The sequence below is a fragment of the Triticum dicoccoides genome, chromosome 2A (assembly GCF_002162155.2).
Source record: "Triticum dicoccoides isolate Atlit2015 ecotype Zavitan chromosome 2A, WEW_v2.0, whole genome shotgun sequence".
Classification (NCBI taxonomy): Eukaryota; Viridiplantae; Streptophyta; class Magnoliopsida; order Poales; family Poaceae; genus Triticum; species Triticum dicoccoides.
In genome coordinates, this window is record NC_041382.1 from 247839642 (window position 1) to 247847625 (window position 7984).

Consider the following 7984-nt stretch of genomic DNA (forward strand, 5'->3'; position numbering starts at 1 on the left):
GAGATTCCAATTTAGCAGCTATGAAGAGAAAAGCGACGCCAAACACCGTTAAGACTAATTCATATTTCATGCCAGTTGCTTGAAGTTCTCAATCTACTATAATTGTTGAAGGCGCAAAATCTACTATAATTGTTAATGTGGCTGATGTGTGAGTTACAAATTCTAGTCCAATTGACACTCATGTTCAGGATAAGCCGGGCATGGTAAATGTTGCGGAACAAGCAAAATCATGTCAAATTGGGAGTTGCCACCAAATAAGTAAGATGAAGCTCGGCATTTTCATATATCTCAGGGGCCATATCAGCCAGGAAGAGCCCCCAAACACTCTAAATATTAATTTATCTTTAAGCGCCGCCAAATGGGAGATGACTTACATATTGCATGATCATATACGTAGCAGGTAAGTTCTCTTCGAATTAAATTATTAATTATGTTTCCTCTTATTGGCAACTGTGGAGGTTAATTTAAACTAATGCAACTATATCCATGTTTGTAGTGTGTGGCGCACATATACAATATGTTCATAGTTATTTTTCTGTGCTGAAAAAAAATATCATGAACTTGACTTCTTAACTTGGCCCCCCTATACCAAAATCCTGGCTCCGCCCCTGTGCCCAGCTGCTAATTAGTATCAACAATGCCGTTCAGGCTAGCTATTAGTAACGTAGTAGCAACGAGCTCACACAAAAATTTGTACAGATCCATCAACCACCGAAGGATTTTTTTTTACCTGAGCGACAACGGCGGCCGCTGTAGTCTTCCTGGAGCCTCCCTTGTCGAGCTTCAGGGAGTGCCGGCGCCTGCCGGACCAGACACCACCTACAGCGGGGAGTGGCAGCTGCAACGACGAGTATTTTGCTCGGCGAGCAAACGGCGCAATCCGCCTATTCCGCAACTCCAAGCTGCAGCGGAGCTACCGGACCGCCGGGATGCAGAGGAGCCGCAGCGCATCCGAGCTGCAGCAGGAGCCATCCCGCGTCTCCGAGTTTAACGGGAGCCCCCGCCGCCGAGCTGCAGCGGTAGCCGCCGCCAAGATGGGGTCCAAGTATCCTCGTCGGCCTCCTGCAAGATCTCACTTCAGTACGTGTACAGTGGGGAGAGAGGAACAGGAGAAAGGGGATGAACTGTTAAGTGGAACCAAAGACAAATAGTCCAACACGGGGAGACTAGTAGGACGTAATTGCAATTTGCCACAAGGGCAGTACAGTCATTTCGCATGGTGATAATTGGGATAAAAAATGAGAAATGATTACAATAATTAAAAAGGGCATATTATCAATAGGAAAAGAAAAAGTAGGGCAAATCATCAAACGGAATATAAAGCAGGGCAAATTATCAACTGCCCAAATAAAGTGGGGCATATTATCCAATCTCCCACGGTTGGACTCCAGGAGCTGCCGAGGTTGTCCTCACCAAGGAAGCGGCCGACAGCGCAAGGTATAGAAGAGGCCACCGCCACCCGTGTGCAGCTCCGCCATCGCCTCCCTCCATTGCTGATCTCCATCTTATCTCTTTCTGCAGGGGGGGCTCGTCCTTACGTGGTGCTCAACCGGGGATTGAGATTTGGAGGGAGACTAGGGAGACCCCGGCGAAAACGAGCGTGCTAGCGGAGGCTCCGGGAATGCAGGGTGATAGGGCCCAGTCTATGCTCCCGTTGTGTTGTTGGTGAGCTTCTTCACCCTTCCGGTTGTGCTGTTGGTTCCAGTCTATGAGCAATTTTTTTTGTTTATTTCTGTCGACCAGATGCTCAGATCTAGCTAGGCTCCTATATAGATTTTTTTAAGCTTTTAAATTTGTTGTGTGCCTCGGATAAGTTACTGCAAATGGGATTATTGTTCCTGCTCAGGAGATGCTCTCTGACCTGACTAGAGTCAATAGAAAGATTTTTTTTTGCCATTCTTAGTTTGTTTGGTACCTTGCTCTTTCCTTGTCAAGAAAGGGATCGATTTGTCCTGGAGCTCATGTCCCCTTTATAAAGGAGATTTTTGTTCCTTTGCTTGATGTGTTTCCCTCCTTTCAATTGTAGAATTTTCAGGATGGGCCTTCCTATCCATAAGTTTGTCTTTATACTGCATATTAATTCACTCTTTTAGGTAGGTAACTAAACTCCTGTAACTTCACTGAATCATTGAAGTTGTCTTTCCCAATCTGAGTTTTGCTTTACAACAACTTGATTGCTTGTGTATTTGTGTACTTTTCTGCATATACATACAACTCTGAATGTTGTTCCGTTCCTTGATAAATACATCGCTCTACAGGGTTGCTTAAAGAAGTTAACTCTTCTTCATAGCAGTTTTTCAAATGCCCTGATGGGATGACCCTAAACATGGATAGTTTAACTTGGTATATCAGCTCAAACACCTGATCGGCAAAATGGAGTTCTATTGGTCCTAACTGCCGTTCTAAATCCTTCAAAAAGAAAAGGAAAAGTGATATACTAAATAAACTATCTGCTCTATTATTTTTATTTTTAGTCTTTCTTCCATCCATCTATTTATAGTACCCTGGGTAGCTACAGCATTGATGCTCTTTCTTTCTCCGTACGGAAGCTTCTGGACGGGATTTAGACAAGGAAACGGAGACCCGTGCAAAATCGAGCATCCTGGTGGTGCCTCGACCAAAGCGGGTCGACGGATAGCGCCGGTGAGCACGGAGCATGGTGCAGCGAGTTGGATAGGCGGCAAGAGAGGTGACCACGGGTGTGGCTTGGGGAGCTCCGCACACATGAAGTGATGATGAGTGCATCCGACCCCACCATGCTGCTGGTCCTGGAGAACAAGGTATTGGCATTTGTCATTGTACAACACTAGCGAACCGGCAAGCAATGAAGTTGTTTATTCCATTCCCCTGTAAACTATGAACTGAATGGCTACTGTGTTGATGCATATTTGTTTAACTGAAGTTTAGTTTTATTATGTCCATACCTTTGATTTGTTCTACTTTAGTGTGGTCTGAGATATAATGATTTATTACATGTGTATCACATATCTATTTATACTTACTTTGGAAATTGCAGCATCCTCTCCTAACTGTCCGAATGGGGGCTTTTAGCTAATTATTACCAAACACTGAAATTTCTAAAACTGAAAAGATATTAAAGAAACACAAACTGTTTCAGAATACTCCAGGATTGAATTTGGGCATTGCGCCTTAATAAGATATCAATCAAAAGCTTAGTGAAAAATAAATATATTACCAACGCGAGGTACTGAATTAAAATGTGCATCTACATCTTATTGTACAGAACAAGCTTACTTATTTTAATTAAAGGGGTATATATATATATCAAATCAGTATAGTCCTTTTTAACTTTGAGCTAACACAGAAAATTGTATAGAGAAAATTTACGATCGCATTTTGAAAACTCTATTGCATAGTTTGAACCTTCAATTTTCATTACTAAAAGGATCGTTGGTATTGCCAAATTGCCAAGCATTTATTTTCAATTACTCTTGGTTTGGCATGGACACTGTGCCATTTGGCGCCATTCGATGCCCAACTCCTATCATTTGTTGCATTTATCTATTCTAGATAAAATGAAATGAATCTTCAGTGTTGGGACTAATGATTGACACTTGTTGTCTAAATGCAGTACATGCGCATTGCAGCGGTAATGTTGTTAACTGTCCCTATATATTCCTTTGTTAGATGTCTAATAAATCAAGAATTTGACACTTGTCAGTAAGTTCAGTATATCATCGTTTACTTAGACAAAATACATCATGGTCAAACAATACAAATATTTCACAAGTAGAAAAGGCATACAAATATTAATTTCCAGTAAAATGATGAAGTGTTCAGATATATCAATGCTTTCACCTCACTTGTCATGCTGTTATGAACTATATTTTTTGTGTAATTGCTATATCAGAATCGAAGTAACCCATTCGACGCTTGACTGTATCTTAGCATGCTTATTGAGTACATTCCTTATGTCATTTTTACAGATAAATTATTTTGTGTCAAGTATCGCTTTTTGCCATATGGACATGACAAGTTGTCATACATCGGCCTGTCAAATTTATCGGGTGCCAAGTTCACTTGCCATATTCTCAATTTTGTTTCTTCTGATTTTGGTGTTGGTGTGTGTATTGTTAGTGAAAATATGCTCATAGTTTTTTTTTAAATATGTGTACGCCATTAACTGATGTCATTGTGTTTTCCAAGGGTATATGAACCAGAAATGATGTGATATACTTGGTTATTTGAACATGAAGGTCAACCGCGGGGTGGCGCGACATGGGTGAGCTGAAATTGTTCTACTGATTCCTTGATGCTCTGTTCATTGCTTTGTTCTTATTTTATCGTTCTTTATTTGCTTTGTTCTTTCCTACAAGAAGATGCCGAGTCGTGTAATATGTTCAAAGAAGTGAGAATCTGCATTTTATGAATGTTTTCTTCTTTCTTCATTGTTACCTCAAGTCAGTGAATTCAGTTAAGTTGTACTGAGCAGCTTCATACGCATGATTTCTCCATCTACACATCTTATTCAGTCATGAGGCCATTAAGATCTTTTTGACATTTATAAAAAGGGTGATGCCAATTAGACGTTACCGTGTCCAACTTGATCTTTAACTTGCTATTACTGTTGGGATCTGCACATTCAAGGATTTTTCATTAAATCATCGGTTCACCAGTTCTTTGTTACTTGAGATATTGTGATAAACTTATATCATTGCTTACTATACATATGTCTGGATGATGCCTGCAGGCTCATTACAAGCTTCAGCTGGATCAAATAGTGGGCCTTCTATATATATATATATTCAGCTGTATCATTTCTTACTATATATATCTTTCTGTCGACCAGACAAAACCATACATGGATCCTTTGCCTCCTTTATTGCTCAGACCCCATGATACAACCTTGGCGGTTGTCCAGCGACTAACAGGTAATTTCTCTTTCAATTTGATGATGATGCATGAGAATCAGTTATATGATTGCAGCTTATAAAAACAGATGTTGGATGTCCCTTATGTGATGTGCTTATTTACCATGATAGATGCAATTGCTTATTAGTAGGTGCTCTCCGAATCCTTCTTTAACTAATTTACTTTGAAGTTCGGACAAAGGAGACTATAACTTTTTATATTCGTTCTATCATGGATTCCCTCTCTAGCCTATGTACGTTTCAGAAATAGGTACACACCTAGGAGAAGCCTGAGACCTAATAATAGTGCTAAGCAATTACTCTGATTGTCATTCTATGCTATCATCACAACACAGGTGAATAGACAGTCAACAAATGTGTAATCAGCTTTCCCTGGGTCCTGCATCATCTACAAATAATCAAATTTTGTGGCGAGCGTCTTATAAGTCAGCATACCTATTTCTCTACACTGGATAGCTTTTATTGTGACTACAAAGAATATAGTTTGAGGATGGCATGCCAATTGTTCTATGTCTTGGGTATGAAGTAATTTCTAAAATGTCTTAGGTTTCCCTGTAAATTTCTGCAAATTTACGGCATGTCGTTAAAACCTATAGGGTCCTCCACCGATGGTGAAAATACCTCACATGATGATGTTGGATATTCTTCTACAAACTTCTGGCCTACCAGTGGCTGAGTATCGAAGCAAAATGTGACAGTTGCATGATGTGCTTGACTGTGTATTTGCATACAGCAATATCATCTTTTGGAGATATAAACAGCCGTATGGCTGTTACATGAGACCATGTCGGAAGACCCTGCTGCTATGTAAGGAAAAGGATTCATGATACCCGCGGTGAAAACAGAGATAAGATGATACAGTTAGAGCAGCATTGAGAAACCAAGGACACGAAATGAGTCTGAAAAATGCTATGGGCTGATTCGTTCTAGCTAGGTACATGCACGGCTTCTCTTATATATATGCAACGTAACAACGCGGATAAGTAGAACTGTTGTGATGTTGCTCTATTATAAGTACAAATAACTCATGGCTATCTTTTCTTTTGTTTACAGGCTATGTGTGGTAGAAGTTGTACTCACAGGAAGACTATCGTGCTTTGTATAAACCACGTTCTATGATTCACTTCTATTATGCTTATTTACATTCCAGTGTTAGGACTGAAATCCATCTATTTAATGAATTTGGTTGTATTGGCATTACCTATTTGACTTAGGCTTGGTTCATCACATATAGACTGTTTTTCTTGTAACCCGCTACTTGTATGACCTAAAACTGTCATGTATAAGGCAAGTTATTAGCAATGTTTCACATTTTCTTACTTGCAATACTATGCTTGCATGTTCAGGTCTTCCAAGACCTAAATCATCAAAAATCCAGCACACACAACACTTTTTTCTTTTGAACTTTGGTTACCCTGATACAAGCTTCCGTTCATTTTGTTTATATCGAGTGGTTAGAATAGTTACCGTACGTGCTTGCTCAAAACTAAACCTACTGATAAATGGAGTACTTTCAAAGTGCATATGGTGTTCTGAAAAATTCACATTTTTTTCAACATGACATGGTCTTGAAATGGGACTCTCCTACCAAATTAAAATGTGTAGGTATATCTCATTGTAGACAACAAGCCTCCATTCTTTTTTATTAAAGGGGTTAAATTTGTTATCATATGTGCTTGCCCACTACTAAACCAACTAAAACATGAAAATTCTTTTCATGCTGAACATGGATTCAGTGGGTCTCTGCGCCATTTGGCGCAACGGTCTTGAAGTGGCATGGTTTAGCGGATAGTCCTTGCAGCATGAAACTATTTTCATCGATAACATGGCTTTCTGCGGGTCTTTGCGCCATTCGGCGCAACGGGTCAACTAGTGATCATAAAAGACGTTACTCATATAAATAGAACAACCATTATTCTCTGATTTAAATAAATAATCGTCTCACATCAAACAAGATCCAGATATAATTTTCATGCTCAACACTGGCACCAAATAACAATTATTTAGGTCTAAAACTAATCCTGAAGGTAGATGTAGAGGTAGCGTACCAACGACGATCACATCGACTTTGGAACCATTTCCCACGCGCATCGTCACCTCGTCCTTAGCCAATCTTCGCTTAATCCATAGCCCCTGTTTCGAGTTGCAAATATTAGCAACAGAAACAGTATCAAATACCCATGCGCTACTGCGAGAATTAGTAAGGTTCACATCAATAACATGTATATCAAATATACCTTTCACTTTGCCATCCTTCTTCTCCGCTAAATACTTGGGGCAGTTCTGCTTCGAGTGATCAGTCTCTTTGAAGTAGAAGCACTCAGTTTCAGGCTTAGGTCCAGACTTGGGTTTCTTCACTTCAGCAGCAACCGGCTTGCTGTTCTGCTTAAAATTCCCCTTCTTCCCATTACCATTTTTGTTGAAACTAGTGGTCTTGTTGACCATCAACACTTGATGCTCCTTCTTGATTTCTATCTCCGCAGCCTTTAGCATTGCGAAGAGCTCGTAAATAGTCTTATCCATCCCTTGCATATTATAGTTCATCATGAAGCTCTTGTAGCTTGGTGGCAGTGATTAAAGAACTCTGTCAATGACACTATCATCAGGAAGATTAACTCCCAACTGAGTCAAGTGGTTGTGGTACCCAGACATTCTGAGTATATGTTCACTGGCAGAACTATTCTCCTCCATTTTGCAGCTGTAGAACTTATTGGAGACTTCATATCTCTCAATCCAAGCATTTTCTTGAAATGTTAACTTCAACTCCTGTCACATATCATATGCTCCATGACGTTCAAAACGTCGTTGAAGTCCCAGTTCTAAGCCGTAAAGCATGGCACACTGAACTATCGAGTAGTCATCAGCTTTGCTCTGCCAGGTGTTCACAACATCTGGCGTTGCTCCGGTAGCGGGTTTGTCACCTAGCGGTGCTTCCAGGACATAATTCTTCTGTGCAGCAATGAGGATAATCCTCAAGGTACGGACCTAGTCCATGTAGTTGCTACCATCATCTTTCAACCTAGCTTTCTCTAGGAACGCATTAAAATTCAATGGAACAACAACACGGGCCATCTATCTACAACAACATAGAC

General features: G+C 40.3%; 1 long non-coding RNA gene across 12 annotated transcripts; it reads left to right on the plus strand.

Moving 5' to 3' along the window:
* Window positions 1–1293: 1293 nt before the first annotated feature.
* On the plus strand, window positions 1294–6211 carry LOC119354355. Of its 12 annotated transcripts, none has more exons than XR_005170814.1 (7): window positions 1294–1437; window positions 1522–1665; window positions 2550–4028; window positions 4168–4243; window positions 4712–4892; window positions 5489–5826; window positions 5946–6211. It is a non-coding gene; the product is annotated as an uncharacterized LOC119354355 (long non-coding RNA). The 12 variants fall into 12 exon arrangements; XR_005170818.1 differs by having other exon boundaries at window positions 4811–4892; XR_005170816.1 differs by having other exon boundaries at window positions 1295–1437; window positions 2550–2780; window positions 3948–4028; window positions 4168–4892.
* Window positions 6212–7984: the final 1773 nt, after the last annotated feature.